Here is a 21,009-nt window from a genome sequence, read left to right as displayed (position 1 = left end):
CCCAGAGCAGGGCAGAGAGTGCAGGAGAACGTAAAAAAAAACATGTCGTTCTGACAACGTGTCCCTGAGAAACTCAAGCTTAAATTCTGAAGTATTCAAAGGGGCAACGTCCAACACTTTGGGATCAAAACACCATGAGTTTGTTATTTTTCAAATGAGAATGGATGAACATTTTTTTTGTGGGAATTTTAAATGTGAAAATTTTGAATTTCTAGTGAACCAGAACCACTTTTCGCATTTGAGTTGAATGAGCTGTTTAGGATTTCAAATGTGAACGATGTGAATCGGTCTTGTTGAATGTGTCATTAAACACAATAATGGATAAGTAGTTAACAAAAAGGCAACAGTTTGTGAATCTGGGAGAATATTATTCAAAATGCTGGGGCCAAAATTATTCGTCCTGTATATTGATTTATGTAAAATGTCCCAAATATTCAAGTTTCTGCTGTTTGCAGATGAAAACAAGCAAGCAATAAATTTGAAGAAGACAATGTTAATCTTATTTGGGCATGTTAAATCAAGCAATAAAAATAACTATGTATATCAACAGAGGGCATAAATATAGGGAGAGTAAACAATATTTTTGGGGTGTAATAGACAACACAATTTTCTGGAAATTACACACACAACATATTCAATCAAAATTTTCAAGGAACATTTCAATCCTGGCTAAAGCAAAACATGCACTTAACCAGAAATGACTCCACATTGTGTACTGTTTGCTACTGTTACCATCCTTGAATTAATGTTCAGAGGTCTGGGGAAACACAAAAACGGCATTACTACCACTATACATACTGTAAAAATAGGCAATGAGAATAATGCACAATGTAAGATTTCTTCACACAATGCAGAATCTAAAAAATGCATGTCTTTTGAAATATAAAACTGCACAATTAATTGATGATGCTACACAATTTACTACCAGATAATGTACATACTATATTTTTAAAGAGAGGGAGGTTATAATTTCAGTGGGAAACAAAACTTGAAAACAAATATTAATGAACGACTATGAAAAGGTTTCATGATTATGTCTGTGGCTTAAAAATATAGAACAGACAAAATAGGGAACTTCAACAATGAGAAACCTGCAAGAGGAGTGGCTGGGTTATGCACAGGGTATGAAATTAGCTGGAGCATGACTTCGGTGAGTTTTGTAACATTGATGTTATAGCTAAGGTTACACAATAATACTAAGCACAATGGATCAGCTTTCTCGTCGCGCCCCCTGTCAGTACCCGGGCTTGCCCAGGGAAGCAAATGATCCCACCAGCAGACTAAATTCCAATAGACGACGCCTGAGAGCCAAGTCAAAGAATCCTAGTCACAGTCCCAAAGCCGACAGCAAACAGCCTCAAGAGCACCTCGCGGTGGGACCTGCCCTTCGAATACTACAACTAAATGTCGAAGGCCTTTCTGCAGCCAAGTCCTCGCCTTCCAACACTCGATTGACGTTATCTGCCTCCAAGAGACTCACATTGGCACATAGGAAGCAGGCCGCTTCACCATCAAAGGCTTTGACCTCCTGTGCTACACCCCACATGCCAAACATGGACGGGCCACCTATGTGCGCTCTGACATAGTTGAAGCAAACCACTTGACAACAGCACATTTCTCTGACACCATAACTATCGATGGTTTCAATATTGTCAATGTAAAAGTACGCCGTCTGCACGGAAGCGCGACGCACTGTGAAGTTCTTGGATCTGATATTCTTTTACACCAAGTTTGGGCTGTGTTCTTATGTTAAAACTCATTCTCACGCCTGCACATGAAGGACTGGAAAATAACCCAAATCAAGAAAACGTAACCGATCTAAGCAGATCGTGAACCCGCGAGTTTGTTAGCAGACTGCTAACAGCTGATTTACCGGGGAACAGCTGATTGAGCTGTCAAAGAGAGCTGCGACCAACGTGAGCAATATGGGGCCGAAACAAAACCTAACCATGTCCACGGAGGAGGTTGAGGACATAAAAAGGTCACTTGACTTCCTTTTGGAAGAAGTTTCTGCTGTAAGGATGCAGCAGAAAAACATCTTGGCACTGGTGGAAGAGGTAAAGAGGCTCAATGCTGAGAAGGACAAGCGGCTTGCCTACCTTGAAACTCGGGTAGTGGACATCGAGCAATATACAAGAATAAATGACATTGTCATCACGGGAATAGCAATTAAACCTATATCTTATGCAAGGGCAGTGACGGCAAGTCACGATGGCTGTGAGCAACATGCAAGCTCAGCCGAGCAACAGGTAGCTGAGTTTCTGCAAACTAAAGGAATAACTATGGACTCCAACCAGGTTGAAGCATGCCCAGAAGAAACAGTAACGACAAGCCTGCAGTCATTCTGAAATTTGCCAACAGGAAGCACAAAGTTGCACTTCTAAAGCAGGGTAAGTTGCTCAAAGGTACAGCCATCTACATAAATGAACATTTGACAAAGACCAATGCGGATATTGCAAAGAAAGCACGTCACTTGAGAAGAATGAAAAAAATACAGAGTACATGGACCAGAAATTGCAAGATATACATCAAGCTTAATGGATCACCAGAAGAGGCCAAGATACTGATGGTGAGGAGTATTGAGGAACTGGAAAAGCTCGAATAAGTATCCTCAATAGAAAATCAACTGGAGTGGACTTGGAACTGAATGGAGGTAACAACACAAAACACAAACATAATGCTCAGGGACACTACTCAACCTACATCAAGCAACAATGGACATGTAACACAGTGGATACAAGAACATGAACAACTCCAACTAACGTTTGATTACAGTGAAAGCAGCACTCTGGACATAGATCAGGACATCGACCCAGACAATAATTTCTTCTCCACCACAAACAACATATTATTACAGCAATGATCAGTACAATACTGACATCTTAACAAAAGATAAGCTATCTATTATCCATTTCAATAGCCGGAGTCTATATAAAAATTCTAGGAGCATTCGGGATTACTTAAACACATTCAAACAACCATTTAATATAATAACTATTTCTGAGACCTGGATTACGACTGAGAAGGGAATGCACTTTGAGATGGAAGGCTATGAATTCATATACAACAACAGACAGAGTAAAGGTGGGGGTGGTGTTGCAATCTATGTTGATTTGAATATGAAATTCAAGATTGTAGAGGCTATGACACAGATGGTGGACAATCTTCTTGAATGTCTCACGATACAGATTTGTGTTGAAAAGAAAAAAGACATTATTATAAACTGTGTCTATAGAGCTCCTGGTTCTAGCATTGAGACATTCCCAGAATGGATAGAAAGAGTGATTATACAAAAAGGCAACAAAAATATTTTTATTTGCGGGGATTATAACATTGATCTATTAAATCCAAATAAGCAACAAAATATTGATGATTTTTTAAATTTAATGCATAACCTGAGTCTCTTTCCTACAATCACTAGACCCACGAGAGTAACATCACAGAGTGCTACTCTGATAGATAACATATTCACCAATATAATAGAAAACAGGACAACAAGCGGGTTATTAATTACTGATATTACTGACCACCTTCCAGTGTTTACAGTATATGACAATAATTTCAAATCTGAAATTGGGGTGTATAAACAACAAAGAAGAATTAGGGCAGATGAGACAATTGCTACTCTAAAACATGAATTAATGGGACAGAACTGGGATGCAATATATAAAGAAAAAGATGTAAATAATGCATACCTTAAATTGATGACTGTATTCACTTCATTATATAATAAGCATTGTCCAATCAAGGAATATAATAAAAAAACTAAATATAAGAACAGTCCATGGTTGACGAAAGGCTTAAGAAATGCCTGTAAAAAGAAAAATTTACTCTATAGGAACTTCATAAAACAGATAACAGAAGGCGCTGAAGATAAATATAAGAGCTATAAGAATAAATTAACTAATATTATAAGATTAAGTAAGAAAGAATATTATAAGAATAAATTAGAGGATAACAAAAATAATATTAAGGGGATATGGACTCTCCTAAACCACATTATTAGAGAAGGTACCGAACAACACAAATTACCTAAATATTTCGTTATAAATGATACTGAAAATTATAATATGGAAGAAGTGGCAAACAGTTTTAATCAGTTCTTTGTAAATGTTGGGCCTCAAATAGCAAAAAACATACCGATTCCAGCGCCAGATGTAGGCAACAGAGATAGATTAATAGAAAGGAATCCTCACTCAATGTTTTTGAAGGCAGTTGATCAAAATGAAATCATTAACATTGTAAAACCATGCAAAAATAAAACATCTACCGACTGCAATGGGATTGAAATGATGTTAGTTAAGCAAATCCATCCATCCATCCATCTTCTTCCGCTTATCCGGGGTCGGGTCGCGGGGGCAGCAGCTTCAGGAGGGACTCCCAGACTTCCCTCTCCCCAGCCACGTCATCTAGCTCATCCCGGGGGATCCCAAGGCGTTCCCAGGCCAGCCGAGAGACATAGTCTCTCCAGCGCGTCCTGGGTCGTCCCCGGGGTCTCCTACCGGTGGGACATGCCCGGAACACCTCCCCAGGGAGGCGTCCAGGAGGCATCCTGATGAGATGCCCGAGCCACCTCATCTGGCTCCTCTCAACGTGGAGGAGTAGCGACTCTACTCCGAGTCTCTCCCGGATGACCGAACTTCTCACCCTATCTCTAAGAGAGAGCCCGGACATCCTGCGGAGAAAACTCATTTCGGCCGCTTGTATCCGGGATCTCGTTCTTTCGGTCACGACCCATAGCTCGTGACCATAGGTGAGGGTAGGAGCGTAAATCGACCGGTAAATTGAGAGCTTTGCCTTTTGGCTCAGCTCTCTCTTCACCACGACGGACCGGTACAGAGTCCGCATTACTGCCGACGCTGCACCGATCCGCCTGTCGATCTCGCGCTCCATCCTCCCCTCACTCGTGAACAAGACCCCAAGATACTTAAACTCCTCCACTTGGGGCAGGATCTCATCCCCGATCCGGAGAGGGCATTCCACCCTTTTCCGATCGAGGACCATGGACTCGGATTTGGAGGTGCTGACCCTCATCCCGACCGCTTCACACTCGGCTGCGAACCGCTCCAGCGAGAGCTGGAGATCACGGCCTGAAGAAGCCAACAGCACAACGTCGTCTGCAAAAAGCAGAGACGCGATGCTGAGGTCCCCAAACCGGACACCCTCAACGCCTCGGCTGCGCCTAGAAATTCTGTCCATAAAAATTATGAACAGAATCGGTGACAAAGGGCAGCCTTGGCGGAGTCCAACCCTCACTGGGAACGAATCCGACTTACTGCCGGAAATGCGGACCACACTCTGGCATCGGTGATACAGGGACCGAACCGCCCTTATCAGTTGGCTCGGTACCCCGTACTCCCGAAGCACCCCCCACAGAACCTCCCGAGGGACACGGTCGAACGCCTTCTCCAAGTCCACAAAACACATGTGGACTGGTTGGGCGAACTCCCATGCACCCTCGAGGATCCTGTTGAGGGTGAAGAGCTGGTCGACTGTTCCACGGCCAGGACGAAAGCCACACTGTTCCTCCTGAATCCGAGGTTCGACCTCCCGACGGACCCTCCTCTCCAGCACCCCTGAATAGACCTTACCAGGGAGGCTGAGGAGTGTAATTCCCCTGTAATTGGAACACACCCTCCGGTCCCCCTTCTTAAAGAGGGGAACCACCACCCCAGTCTGCCAATCCAGAGGCACTGTCCCCGATGTCCACGCGATGCTGTAGAGACGTGTCAGCCATGACAGCCCCACAACATCCAGAGCCCTTAAGAAATCCGGGCGGATCTCATCTACCCCCGGGGCCTTGCCACCGAGGAGTTTTTTAACTACCACAGTGACTTCAACCCCAGAGATTGGAGAGTCCGCCTCAGAGTCCCCAGGCCCTGCTTCCACAATGGAAGGCGTGTCGGTGGAATTGAGGAGGTCTTCGAAGTATTCTCCCCACCGACACACGACGTCCCGAGTCGAGGTCAGCAGCACGCCATCTCCACTGTAAACAGTGTTGACGTTGCACTGCTTCCCCCTCCTGAGACGCCGGATGGTGGACCAGAATTTCCTCGAAGCCGTCCGGAAGTCATTCTCCATGGCCTCGCCGAACTCCTCCCACGCCCGGGTTTTTGCCTCAGCAACCGCCGAAGCCGCGTTCCGCTTGGCCATCCGGTACCTGTCAGCTGCCTCCGGAGTCCCGCAGGCCAAAACGGCCCGATAGGACTCCTTCTTCAGCTTGACGGCATCCCTTACCGCCGGTGTCCACCAGCGGGTTCGGGGATTGCCGCCACGACAGGCACCAATGACCTTACGGCCACAGCTCCGGTCGGCCGCCTCAACAATGGAGGCGCGGAACAAGGTCCACTCGGACTCAATGTCCCCCGCCTCCCCCGGGACGTGGGAAAAGCTCTGCCGGAGGTGGGAGTTGAAGCTCTTCCTGACAGGGGATTCCGCCAGACGTTCCCAGCAGACCCTCACAGTACGTTTGGGTCTGCCAGGTCGGACCGGCATCTTCCCCCACCATCGGAGCCAACCCACCACCAGGTGGTGATCAGTTGACAGCTCCGCCCCTCTCTTCGCCCGAGTGTCCAAAACATGCGGCCGCAAATCCGATGACACGACTACAAAGTCGATCATCGAACTGCGGCCTAGGGTGTCCTGGTGCCAAGTGCACACATGGACACCCTTATGTTTGAACATGGTGTTCATTATTGAAAATCCGTGTCGAGCACAGAAGTCCAACAATAGAACACCGCTCGGGTTCAGATCGGGGGGGCCGTTCCTCCCAATCACGCCCTTCCAGGTCTCACTGTCATTGCCCACGTGAGCATTGAAGTCACCCAGTAGAACGACGGAGTCCCCAGAAGGACCGCTCTCCAGCACTTCCTCCAGGGACTCCAAGAAGGGTGGGTACTCTGAGCTGCCGTTTGGTGCATAGACACAAACAACAGTCAGGACCCGTCCCCCCACCCGAAGGCGGAGGGAGGCTACCCTCTCGTTCACCGGGGTGAACCCCAATGTGCAGGCGCCCAGCCGGGGGGCAATAAGTATACCCACACCTGCTCGACGCCTCTCACCGTGGGCAACTCCAGAGTGGAAGAGAGTCCAGCCCCTCTCGAGAGGGCTTGTACCGGAACCCAAACTGTGCGTGGAGGCAAGTCCGACTATATCTAGTCTGAACTTTTCTGCCTCGCACACCAGCTCGGGCTCCTTTCCAGCCAGAGAGGTGACATTCCATGTCCCAAGAGCCAGCTTCTGCAGCCGGGGATCAGACCGCCAAGGTCCCTGCCTTTGGCCGCCGCCCAGCTTGCAATGCACCCGACCCCTTTGGCCCCTCCCACGGGTGGTGAGCCCATGGGAAGGGGGACCCACGTTTCCTTTTCGGGCTGAGCCCGGCCGGGCCCCATGGGCGAAGGCCCGGCCACCAGACGCTCGCCTTCGAGCCCCGCCTCCAGGCCTGGCTCCAGAGGGGGGCCCCGGTGACCCGCGTCCGGGCGAGGGAAAACGTGATCCATTAATTTTTTTCATCATAAGGGGGCTGATGAGCCGTGCTTTGTCTGGCCCCTCACCTAGGACCCGTTTGCCATGGGTGACCCTACCAGGGGCATGAAGCCCCAGACAACATGGCTCCTAGGATCATAGGGGCACGCAAACCCCTCCACCACGATAAGGTGACGACTCACGGAGTTAAGCAAATCATTGAGGGGGTTTCAAAGCCACTTGTGTACATCTGTAACTTGTCATTTTTAACTGGTACATTCCCAAAGAAGATGAAAATTGCTAAGGTCATTCCTCTTTATAAAACTGGGAGCAAACAAAACTTTACAAACTACAGACCTATCTCAATATTGCCACAACTCTCAAAAATATTGGAAAAGCTTTTTAACAGTAGAATGGATGGATTTTTGGAAAAACATAAATTATTTGCAGAGAACCAATATGGTTTTAGAGTAAACAGATCAACAGCACAGGCATTAATGGAATCAATCGAGGAAATCACAGATGCAATAGACAACAAACGACATGCAGTAGGAGTTTTCATTGACCTCAAAAAACCTTTTGACACAATTAATCATAATATACTATTCAATAAATTAGAAAAATATGGGATAAGGGTATTAGTATTAGAGTGGATAAAGGATTATCTGCGAGAACGGCAACAGTATGTAAAGTTGGGTAATCACTGTTCTGGATATTTGGAAATAGCTTGTGGTGTTCCACAAGGGTCAGTTTTAGGCCCTAAATTATTTATTTGTATATAAATGACATGTGCAAAGTCTCTAAAGAACTAAAACTCGTCAATTTTGCAGATGACACAAATATCTTTTGTTCAGGTGATAACATCCAACAAGTGTTGAATGAGGAAATGAAAAAAATAAAAATGTGGTTCGACTGGAACAAATTATCATTAAATGTAAGTAAGACCAAGTTTATGGTATTTGGCAAAGCGAACATAAAGATACGAATAGAAATAGATGGGACTGAAATTGAAAGGGTGCAGGAAAACAAATTTCTTGGGGTTATAATAGATGACAGGCTGAGTTGGAAGCCACACATCAAAAACGTAAAGTCTAAAATTTCAAGAAGCATGGCAGTCATATACAAAGCAAAAGAATTACTGGATTATCATTCACTTCGTACACTTTATTGTTCTCTTGTCTTGCCCTATTTGAATTACTGTGCTGAGGTTTGGGGGAATACTTATAAAACTTCACTACAGCCACTTATCATTCTGCAGAAAAGAGCAATAAGGACTATTCATAAAGTCAACTACTTGGAACACACAAATCCACTTTTCATACAATCCAAACTTTTGAAATTCACTGACATAGTATCTTATCAAACAGCAATCATCATGTAAAGGGCAAAAGCAAAACAACTACCAGACAATATCCATCCATCCATCCATCCATCTTCTTCCGCTTATCCGGGGTCGGGTCGCGGGGGCAGCAGCTTCAGGAGGGACTCCCAGACTTCCCTCTCCCCAGCCACTTCATCCAGCTCATCCCGGGGGATCCCAAGGCGTTCCCAGGCCAGCCGAGAGACATAGTCTCTCCAGCGCGTCCTGGGTCGTCCCCGGGGTCTCCTACCGGTGGGACATGCCCGGAACACCTCCCCAGGGAGGCGTCCTGGAGGCATCCTGATGAGATGCCCGAGCCACCTCATCTGGCTCCTCTCAACGTGGAGGAGTAGCGACTCTACTCCGAGTCTCTCCCGGATGACCGAGCTTCTCACCCTATCTCTAAGGGAGAGCCCGGACATCCTGCGGAGAAAACTCATTTCGGCCGCTTGTATCCGGGATCTCATTCTTTCGGTCATGACCCATAGCTCGTGACCATAGGTGAGGGTAGGAGTGTAAATCGACCGGTAAATTGAGAGCTTTGCCTTTTGGCTCAGCTCTCTCTTTACCACGACGGACCGATACCAAGTCCGCATTACTGCCGACGCTGCACCGATCCGCCTGTCGATCTCGCGCTCCATCCTCCCCTCACTCGTGAACAAGACCCCAAGATACTTAAACTCCTCCACTTGGGGCAGGATCTCATCCCCGATCCGGAGAGGAAATTCCACCCTTTTCCGATCGAGGACCATGGACTCGGATTTGGAGGTGCTGACTCTCATCCCGACCGCTTCACATTCGGCTGCGAACCGCTCCAGTGAGAGCTGGAGATCACGGCCTGAAGAAGCCAACAGCACCACGTCGTCTGCAAAAAGCAGAGACGCGATGCTGAGGTCCCCAAACTGGACCCCCTCAACGCCTCGGCTGCGCCTAGAAATTCTGTCCATAAAAATTATGAACAGAATCGGTGACAAAGGGCAGCCTTGGCGGAGTCCAACCCTCACTGGGAACGAATCCGACTTACTGCCGGAAATGCGGACCAAACTCTGGCATCGGTGATACAGGGACCGAACCGCCCTTATCAGTTGGCTCGGTACCCCGTACTCCCGAAGCACCCCCCACAGAACCTCCCGAGGGACACGGTCGAACGCCTTCTCCAAGTCCACAAAACACATGTGGACTGGTTGGGCGAACTCCCATGCACCCTCGAGGATCCTGCTGAGGGTGCTGTTCCACGGCCTGGACGAAAGCCACACTGTTCCTCCTGAATCCGAGGTTTGACCTCCCGACGGACCCTCCTCTCCAGCACCCCTGAATAGACCTTACCAGGGAGGCTGAGGATCGTAATTCCCCTGTAATTGGAACACACCCTCCGGTCCCCCTTCTTAAAGAGGGGAACCACCACCCCAGTCTGCCAATCCAGAGGCATTGTCCCCGATGTCCACGCAGTGTTGTAGAGGCGTGTCAGCCATGACAGCCCCACAACATCCAGAGCCCTTAAGAACTCCGGGCGGATCTCACCGTGGCCTTGCCACCGAGGAGTTTTTTAACTACCTCAGTGACTTCGACCCCAGAGATTGGAGAGTCCGCCTCAGAGTCCCCAGGCCATGCTTCCACAATGGAAGGCGTGTCGGTGGAATTGAGGAGGTCTTCGAAGTATTCTCCCCACCGACACACGACGTCCCGAGTCGAGGTCAGCAGCAGGCCATCCCCACTGTAAACAGTGTTGATGTTGCACTGCTTCCCCCTCCTGAGACGCCGGATGGTGGACCAGAATTTCCTCGAAGCCGTCGGGAAGTCATTCTCCATGGCCTCGCCAAACTCCTCCCACGCCCGGGTTTTTGCCTCAGCAACCGCCGAAGCCGCGTTCCGCTTGGCCATCCGGTACCTGTCAGCTGCCTCCGGAGTCCCGCAGGCCAAAACGGCCCGATATGACTCCTTCTTCAGCTTGACGGCATCCCTTACCGCCGGTGTCCACCAGCGGGTTCGGGGATTGCCGCCACGACAGGCACCAATGACCTTACGGCCACAGCTCCGGTCGGCCGCCTCAACAATAGAGGCGCGGAACAAGGTCCACTCGGACTCAATGTCCCCCGCCTCCCCCGGGACGTGGGAAAAGCTCTGCTGGAGGTGGGGGTTGAAGCTCTTCCTGACAGGGGATTTGTGCCAGACATTCCCAGCAGACCCTCACAGAGCGTTTGGGTCTGCCAGGTCAGACCGGCATCTTCCCCCACAATCGGAGCCAACCCACCACCAGGTGGTGATCAGTTGACAGCTCCGCCCCTCTCTTCGCCCGAGTGTCCAAAACATGCGGTCGCAAATCCGATGACACGACTACAAAGTCGATCATCGAACTGCGGCCTAGGGTGTCCTGGTGCCAAGTGCACACATGGACACCCTTATGTTTGAACATGGTGTTCATTATAGAAAATCCGTGTCGAGCACAGAAGTCCAATAATAGAACACCGCTCGGGTTCAGATCGGGGGGGCCGTTCCTCCCAATCACGCCCTTCCAGGTCTGACTGTCATTGCCCACGTGAGCATTGAAGTCACCCAGTAGAACGATGGAGTCCCCAAAAGGAGCGCTCTCCAGCACTTCCTCCAGGGACTCCAAGAAGGGTGGGTACTCTGAGCTGCCGTTTGGTGCATAGACACAAACAACAGTCAGGATCCGTCCCCCCACCCGAAGGCGGAGGGAGGCTACCCTCTCGTTCACCGGGGTGAACCCAATGTGCAGGCGCCCAGCCGGGGGGCAATAAGTATACCCACACCTGCTCAACGCCTCTCACCGTGGGCAACTCCAGAGTGGAAGAGTCCAGCCCCTCTCGAGAGGGCTTGTACCGGAACCCAAACTGTGCGTGGAGGCAAGTCCGACTATATCTAGTCTGAACTTTTCTGCCTCGCACACCAGCTCGGGCTCCTTTCCAGCCAGAGAGGTGACATTCCATGTCCCAAGAGCCAGCTTCTGCAGCCGGGGATCAAAGTCAAAGTCAAACGTCAAAGTCAGCTTTATTGTCAATCTCTTCACATGCCAAGACACACAAAGAAACCGAAATTACGTTTCCACTATCCCACGGTGACGAGACATAGTACACGATAGACATACAAGCAAACGACAAAATAAAAACAAGAAGGCACAAACAATAAATAATAACAGTGATGAACAAATAATAAATAAACAAATAACACAATAAATAAGAGGAGCAAAACGGAGCAAGTGTGCACACAGCAGACAGTAAGCATAGCGCAAAAGTACAGGACGCTACGCAGAAAGGGGGAGAGAGTTCAGGATCCTAACAGCCTGGAGACTGTTCGATGATCAGACCGCCAAGGTCCCTGCCTTTGGCCGCCGCCCAGCTTACACTGCACCCGACCCCTTTGGCCCCTCCCACAGGTGGTGAGCCCATGGGAAGGGGGACCCACGTTTCCTTTTCAGGCTGTGCCCGGCCGGGCCCCATGGACGAAGGCCCGGCCACCAGACGCTCGCCTTCGAGCCCCGCCTCCAGGCCTGGCTCCAGAGGGGGGCCCCGGTGACCCGCTTCCGGGCGAGGGAAAACGAGATCCATTTATGTTGTTCATCATAAGGGGCTAGTGTGAGCCGTGCTTTGTCTGGCCCCTCACCTAGGACCCGTTTGCCATGGGTGACCCTACCAGGGGCATGAAGCCCCAGACAACATGGCTCCTAGGATCATAGGGGCACGCAAACCCCTCCACCACGATAAGGTGATGACTCACGGAGGGACCAGACAATATCCAAAACTTATTTCGGAATCGGGAGGGAGGTTATAAGTTAAGGGGGAATCACAACTTCAAAATCTTAAACATAAGAACAACCTTAAAAAGTTTCTGTATAACTATAACCGGGGTCAAACTATGGAACTCAAGCAAAGTCCAAATATCCACCAGTTTAAAAGAATGTACAAAAATATGTTGTTTAGCGGGTACAAAGGCTAAAAGTGCCAAAGGGCACAAGTAAAAATGAAACAGAACAATAAGTGTGAAAGTGTGTCTACTTGTGTTCTGTTGTAGAATTACAGTATAGTATGTTGAATCGTTGGTTTAATGGATAAAGTGAGAAAGGGGTAGGAATCTAAAAAGCTATGCTTCCTCCTACTCCTTTTCGAGCATTATTTATTGATTTATTTACTTATGTATTATTATTATTATTATTAATTATAATATAATATTATTAATATTAATTGTTTGTTTGTTGTATGGACTTATATGGGGCACTTTAGAGTGTTTTTTTTGGGGGTTTTTTTTGTTTTGGATGTTCAAAATAAAGATATCAATCACTCAATCAATGTGTACAATCCCCCTAGTGCCAACTGGGATCTGCAGGTTCTACCTACACTACCCCACCCTGCCACCTACGTGGGAGATTTCAACAGCCACCACCCTGACTGGGGATACCCAGCAGCGTATAGCGATGGAGAGGCACTTTCAGACTGGGCATCTAGAAATGACCATGCTCTGATACACGATCCCAAACAAAGAGGACACTTCCACTCTGCCAGATCGAAGAAAGACTACTCTCCTGACCTGTGTTGGGTCAGCTCTTTGAATGGAACGCCCTATCCTGCTCAGATCCTCATCCTTGACGACTTTCCACACAGTCAACACGGCCCTTGCTCGTACATGTTGGCCTACAGCTCTCAGTCATAAACAGCCCAAGGAAGATGGATTGGAACTTCCGCAAAGCCTACTGGAAGAAATACGGTGAAACTCTGGATAAGAGTGTTGTCACCACCCCACTCCACACCACCACTGTACAAACCGGATTCGGTTGAAGTTGGGCAATTGTGTAAAATGTAAATAAAAACCAAATACAACGATTTGAAAATTCTTCTCAACCCATATTCATTTGAATACACTACAAAGACAACATATTTAATGTTCAAACTGATAAACTTAATTGTTTTTTGCCAAATAATAATTAACTTAGAATTTCATGGCTGCAACACGTCCAGTAGAAGTTGGGAAAGGTGGCAAAAAATACTGAGAAAGCTGAGAGAAGCTCATCAAACACCTATTTGGAACATCCCACATGTGATCAGGCTAATTGGGAACAGGTGGGTACCATGATTGGGTATAAAAGGAGCCTCCACAAACATGCTCAGTCATTCACAAGCAAGGATGAGGCGAGGTTCACCACTTTGTCCACAACTGCGTGAGAAAATAGTTGAACAGTTTAAGAACAACATTTCTCAAAGCAAAATCGCAAGGAATTTAGGGATTTCAATATCTATGGTCCATAATATCATCAAAAGGTTCAGAGGATCTGGTGAAATCACTGCACGTAAGCGCCACGGCCGGAAACCAAGACTGAATGACCGTGACCTTCGATCCCTCAGACGGCACTGCCTTAAAAACCGACACGAGTGTGTAAAGGATATCACCAAATGGGCTCAGGAAAACTTCAGAAAACCACTGTCAGTAAATACAGTTCGTCACTACATTAGTAAGTGCGGGTTAAAACTCTACCATGCAAAGCAAAAGCCGTTTATGAACAACATCCAGAAACACCGCCGGGTTCTCTGGGCCCGAGCTCATGTAAAATGAACTGATGCACAATGGAAAAGTGTTTTGTGGTCTGATGAGTCCATTTTTCAAATTGTTTTTGGAAACACTGGACGTCGTGTCCTCCGGACCAAAGAGGAAGCGGACCATCCGGACTGTTATCAACGCAAAGTTCAAAAGCCAGTATCTGTGATGGTATGGGGGTGCATTAGTTCCCATGGCATGGGTGACTTACGGTATTTTCCGGACTAAAACTCACTCCGGAATATAAGTCGCAGCAGCCATAAAATGCACAATAAACTGAAAAAACAACATATATAAGTCGCACCGGAGTATACGTCGCATTTTGGGGGAAATTTATTTGACAAAATCCAACACCAAGAACAGACATGAACCAGCAACAACAGGCTAAACGATACAGTATGCTAACGTGACATAAACACAAACGAGGAGCTGAGAACGGGCCTGACGTAACATTAACAGTTATCCAAATAACTATAACATAAATAACACCTTTATCAAACCATCTGTGTCACTCCAAATAATTAAATCCATCGATCAAATTCTTCGTCCTTTATGTAAACAACGCCGCATGTGCGCTGCGCCGCTGACGTCGGTTGCAGTTCACATTATTCCACAGGCCCATATAACGATATATAAAGTATATATCAAATAGCTATTATATAAACAACAATATTATCAAACCATCTGTGTCACTCCAAATCATTAAATCCATCGATCGAAATCTTCGTCCTTTATGTAAACAACGCCGCGTGTGCGCCACGCCGCTGACGTCGGACTCGTCGTCAGTTGCAGTTCAAATTATTCTACAGGCCCATATAATTATAAACAACAATTTTATCAAACTATCTCAGTCACTCCAAGTCATTAAATCAATCGATCGAATCCTTCGTCCTTTATGTAAACAACGCCGTGTGGGCCGCGCCGCTGACGTCAGTTGCAGTTCAGATTACAGTAATCCCTTGCGACATCACGGTTCGTTTATCGCAGTTTCACTACATCGCAGATTTTTTTTCCCCAAATTAAAAAAAAACAAGATTCAAAATAAAACTTTTAAATTGAGGAATTATGATACGAATGTTGCCCAGTCTTCAGCAGAAGGCAGGGAGTGCCCACACAATTGCAGTGCATACACTTGTACCTTTTTATTAAAAAAAAAGTTATAATAATAATAGTTCTAAAACCACATTTAAGAGTGTTATACTTTGTTATAGAAAAATCGTTATAATAATAAAACAGTTCTAAAAACATATTTACAGTACGTACACTTGTACCTTGTTATTAAAATTGTTATAATAATAAAAGTTGTTCTAAAAAGATATTTACAGTATGTGTTAAGAATTCTCCATGTTATTTATGTTATTCAGCCGTGCTTTGATTTGAGGTAGGGTGCTTTATTTTGAAGGCCGTTCTCAGATGATACCATTTCAAATCATTAAATCTCCTGACTCTGGAAGTTAGTGAATGGAACTCATTGTCAGTGAGGCTCCAATTATTCCACAGCCATAGTGCGCCCTCATGTGGTTTAAAGTGAAAATAACATGTGAAGTGATCAACTATACTAGTAAGTAAGTGATCAAGTAAGAATTTGTGAATAATTTCACATATAAATCGCTCCTGAGTCACCCCCCCACCCCAAACTATGAAAAAAAACCACGACTTATACTCCGAAAAATACGGTACATTTCTGTGAAGGCAACATAAATGATGAAAAGTACATACAGATTTTGGAGCAACATATGCTGCCATCCAAGCGACGTCTTTTTCATGGACACCGCTGCTTATTTCAGCAAGATAATGCCAAGCCACATTCTGCACGTGTTACAACAGCGTGGCTTCAAAGTAAAAGAGTCCAGGTTCTCCCCTGGCCCGCTTGCAGTCCAGACCTGTCTCCCATTGAAAATGTGTGGCGCATTATGAAGCGTAAAATACGACAGGGAAGACCCCGGACTGTTGAACAACTGAAAACGTTTATTGAGTGTTATTAAAAGGAAAGGTGATGTAACGAAGTGGTAAACATGCCCTTTCCCAACTTCTACTGCACGTGTTGCCGCCATGAAATTCTAAGTTAATTATTGTTTGAAAAATAAAATAAAGTTTATGAGTTTGAGCATTAAATATAATAATTATAATAATAATAATCATACATTTTATTTATAAGGCGCCTTTCAAGGCACTCAAGGTCGCCGTACAGACATAAAATAGCATAAAAAATGACTGGAGAGCAGCGGCAGCAAGTCGTGCAAGCGTTCACTCACATCCGGTTGACACAATTACAACATATTATCGGGATTAAAAAAAACGTGACCTACCTATATACTATGTACAAAAATATGTTGTCTTTGTAGTGTATTCAATTGAATATAGGTTGAAAAGGATTTTCAAATCATTGTATTTTGTTTTTATTTGCATTTTACACAATCTCCCAACTTCAACCGAATCCAGTTTGTAGATGAAGCCTACAACCGCTTCTGCAGCGCTATCTACAAAGCTGCCCACTCAGCCATCCCACGAGGCTACCAACCCCTGTACGTCCCATGCCTGGACGAAGAAAGCGCCGCACTCCTACAAGCCGACAAAACATCAGAGGACCCTGAGATAGCGGACCATGTCATTGAATCTCTAACTACAGCTCGGCGAAGGAAATGGGTGGAGACAGTAGCTGACCTGAATTTTACACACTCTAGCAGGAAATGCTGGAGCCTCAACCGCCGTCTAGGAGCTGCACAAAAGCCCCCCAGCCAAAACTGAGCATCCGTCACACTCAATCAAGTTGCATCCTGTTGGGAAATATGTCAAATATTATCATTAGATTCTATGGAAGTATGGAGGATCTTTGCTGGTGTGACAGTTTGACCTTGTGTTCACGACTCTGGAGCGTGTGACTGGCTCAGGAGCATATGGCTGGAGTCATCAGTCGCTTTAAACAATAACATCCTGGTTTGTACAACAACATCCTTGTTTAACTAAAGTCATGAGATGTCCATACTGCTCGCTTTAAACAATAACATCCTTGTTTAAATAAAGTCATGAGTGCATCATGAGATGTACAAAGCTATGCATTTGTGTAAACTCCACCCATTAAGATGTTGACGACTTGAACTCAATAAAAGGCAGCCAGACTGTAATAAAGGTGTGGTTCGGGCCACACATTCTGTGTGTGTGGTTCGGGCGCCCTTTGGCCGAAGTCGTTGGCTACTGAAGACAACTCTCGGCTCTGAGAAATTATTTGTGTAAACCCAAACCAACACGAACCCAACACAATCCCACCTACTGGCCATTGCAAAAGTAACTCAAGACAAACCCACCAGAAGAGCAGTTTCATCTGAGCTATACAAACACCAACAAGTGCTCAGAAAGGATAGAATTCCCGAGCCTTTTGAGGTTGCTGAACTGGAGAAAGTCCTGCAGGGCCTAAAATGTGGCAAGGCAGCAGGATATGACAACATCTCTCAAGAGTTCATGAAACACCTTGGCCTCCGAGCCCAAACCTGGTTGACACAATTCTACACTAGGATTGTAAAAACAAACTCGATCCCAAAGAAATGGCGGACAGCAAAATTTATTGCCATACCAAAACCTGACAAAGACCACAAACTGCCAGCCAGCTACCGCCCAATCTCCCTACTCAGTGTTCCTTTCAAAATCTTGGAACGACTAATTCTACAACGTATTTCGCCAGGAGTAGAAGAACTTCTTTGTGTGGATCAGGCAGGCTTCCGCAGGGACCGCAGCACAGGAGAACAAGTACTGGCCCTATCCACCTTCATCGAAAATGGTTTCGAGAGCAGACTGAAGACAGGGGCTGTGTTTCTCGATCTCACAGCCGCCTATGATACTGTCTTGCACAAAGGCCTCCTATTCAAACTCACAAAAGCGCTCCCTGCCTGGGCAACGGGAATAATACAAACTCTGCTGACAAACAGAAGGTTCAGAGTTCACCTCGGTCAGAACACGAGTGCATGGAGAAGGCAGACAAACGGGCTGCTACAAGGCTCAGTTTTAGCTCCAACATTGTTCAACCTCTACACAAATGACCTACCCACCACCATCCTGGAAATTCATCTATGCCAGGCATGTCCAAATCCGGCCCCCTGTCAAATTTCATACGGCCCGCAGCTTCGGTCTTATAATTTATTATTTATGGCCTGCCTGCACTGTCAAACTGAATAAAAAAATCATGAAACTTGAAACTTTAATTCCTCCTATTACCAAAGGGTGGCTGCACCACCCCTCTCCGCTCATTTCTGCCATCGTGACTGCAAAGAAAACGAGGAAAGTAGACATTGAGGGCCGTCACTTTCAAGAGAAATGGGAATTACAATACTTCTTCACTGAAAATCAAGGTAATTGTGTTTGTCTAATTTGTAAAGAGACGGTTGTCTTGTTTGAGGATTTCAACCTAAAGAGACACTATCAGACTAAACATGCTAACACATACAACAAGCTAACAGGGAGTGACCGCGCTGATAAAGTGAAGCAGCTCCAAGCTGAACTGGCATCACAAAAGCGATTCTTCACGCGGGGCTGTGAGTCAAAAGTAAATTTTACTAAAGCAAGCTACGAAGTGGCCATGTTAATACTGTTGATGTTATGAACCTGTAGACATGACACAAACTATTACTTTCTGTAAGAATGTAAATAACAAGAGCAAAATTCACTTGTTCTAAGTTTTAATAATAACAGACAAAATTGCATTTCTTATAACTCCTGTTTAAATGTTCACGAGGCAAAAATAATTTGAAACTCATGTAAATTTAAGGCATTTCATACAGTTTGTTCAAAAACTGGATCCAGCGTATTCCATCTCCATAATGCAAAAGCCGCCAGAGAACTAAACATCTACCTGGGTGGACTCAAGCTGAACCACGCCTACATCCACTTTTTTTGATTTTCATATTATGTATTATTTGTGCCCTCTCTGCATCCATTTCAACCTGGTGATCCTGAAAGGGGGATCCTTCCATCTGTGGTCCCTTCTCAAGGTTTCTCATTTTCCCCTGGCAGGGTTTTTTGAGTTTTTCCTTGCCCTTTTGGGAGCTTAAGATCAGGGGATGCTTTGAGAATAATTGTCAATTGTTGTCTATGTGAAGCCCTTTGAGACTGCTTGTGATTTAGGGCTATACAAATAAACTTGACTTGACTTGACAACCCAATCTACCTTGGAGTGACCCTTGACCGGACCCTATCTTTCAAGGAACACCTAAAAGGGACGGCAGCCAAAGTTAAATCAAGGAACAACCTGCTCTGCAATTTCACTGGTGTAAAATGGGGGGCAGCAGCCTCCACACTGCGCACCTCAGCACTGGCCCTTGCATACTCTGCAGCTGAGTATTGTGCCCCTGTCTGGTCAAGGTCCCCCCATACACACCATGTGGACACCCAGCTCAACACAACCATGAGGACCATAACCGGGACTGTCCACTCAACACCACTCCCCTGGCTTCCTGTCCTATCAAATATACCCCCCGAAATATCCGGCGAGAAGCAGCCACTCATAAGATGCTTCAAAAATCCTTGTTTGAACCTCATTTAAAATATTGCAATATTATATGGTGTAACACATTTCCAACCCATTTAAAAAAGCTTGAGATACTTCAGAAAAAGGTCATACGTGCCATAACATGGTCTGAGTTTAACGCCCCCACAAAAACAATCTTCCACCGACACAATCTTCTGAGGCTTGTTGAACACAACTATTTCCAGAATGCTTGCGTCATGTATCAGACTGTCCATAAACGAAACCATAAACTCTGTCAACTCATCCCAATCTGTACTCCCAGCCACACCTACACCACCAGGAATAGCAATCTAATCATTGGGAAAAAACAGAAACTAAAATCTACAAGCTTTAGCATTGTGTGCAGAGGGCCACAGATTTGGAATGAGATTGACGAAACACTAAAAAATGTTGCAATCCGTATCCATCTTCAAGGCAAATCTAAAAAATCAACTCCTATCAATGTATGTTTAATGTGCTGATTATTAATCGCATGAACACCTGTGTCCTGTTATTAATTTATCGATTGCTAATGTACTTCACATCAAATCCAGTGTAACCAGAATACTGAGACTAGTATCTATTACTTGTTGTATGTTTATTGTGTGTCTACTGCTAGGGCCCCCTATTAAAAGCTTTAAATAGCTTGCTTGGGTGACCTTTCACGCATCCGACTGTGTAATACTGTTTGTTGTATCATGTATGTCTTGGATATTGCGCGAATAAACTAAACTAAACTAAATGTAAAAGATCAAAAAGTCTCCCCATCTACCAATCAATACAGACATCTACAACCCACCCACTGTTCGAGTACCGTCCAGATGACCAATTTGGAAGAACATCCCACCAACCGACTTCACCATCCAGTTGGCTTGGAAAATGGAATGCGAGTCCAAGGAGGTCCCAAACAAACACTTGGTGCCAGACCCCAACCAATAGGTCCCTGGCACCAACCTCCCAAGAAGACAGTGGTCCACACTCAATCGTTTCAGGACTGGACATGGCCCCTGCTTGGCCAGCCTTCACAAATGGGGCAGTAGCCCCACCCCACTGTGTGCTTGTGAAGAGGAACAAACCATGGAACACATCATAGAAGTTTGTCCTCTCCACAGACTTAAAGGAGGGTTAGTCACCCTCCATACAG

General features: G+C 46.0%; 1 protein-coding gene and 2 long non-coding RNA genes across 7 annotated transcripts in view; 1 reads left to right on the top strand and 2 right to left on the bottom strand.

Annotated features, from left to right (window-relative positions):
• itpr3 (inositol 1,4,5-trisphosphate receptor, type 3) overlaps positions 1-21,009 on the bottom strand; it is a 312,780-nt gene that overhangs the window by 225,947 nt on the left and 65,824 nt on the right. The gene's annotated exons all lie outside the window — the stretch shown is intronic.
• On the bottom strand, positions 3,752-8,847 carry LOC119119546. Its single transcript, XR_005097340.1, has 3 exons — positions 8,813-8,847; positions 4,641-4,642; positions 3,752-4,032 (listed from the first exon to the last, which is right to left on the bottom strand). It is a non-coding gene; the product is annotated as an uncharacterized LOC119119546 (long non-coding RNA).
• On the top strand, positions 11,808-20,359 carry LOC119119515. The gene is made up of 3 exons (XR_005097309.1): positions 11,808-11,820; positions 18,739-18,743; positions 20,301-20,359. It is a non-coding gene; the product is annotated as an uncharacterized LOC119119515 (long non-coding RNA).

Source organism: Syngnathus acus, chromosome 2 (assembly GCF_901709675.1).
Source record: "Syngnathus acus chromosome 2, fSynAcu1.2, whole genome shotgun sequence".
Classification (NCBI taxonomy): Eukaryota; Metazoa; Chordata; class Actinopteri; order Syngnathiformes; family Syngnathidae; genus Syngnathus; species Syngnathus acus.
Note: the sequence above shows the minus strand (reverse complement) of the source record. Positions and strands in the feature narration are given on the sequence as shown.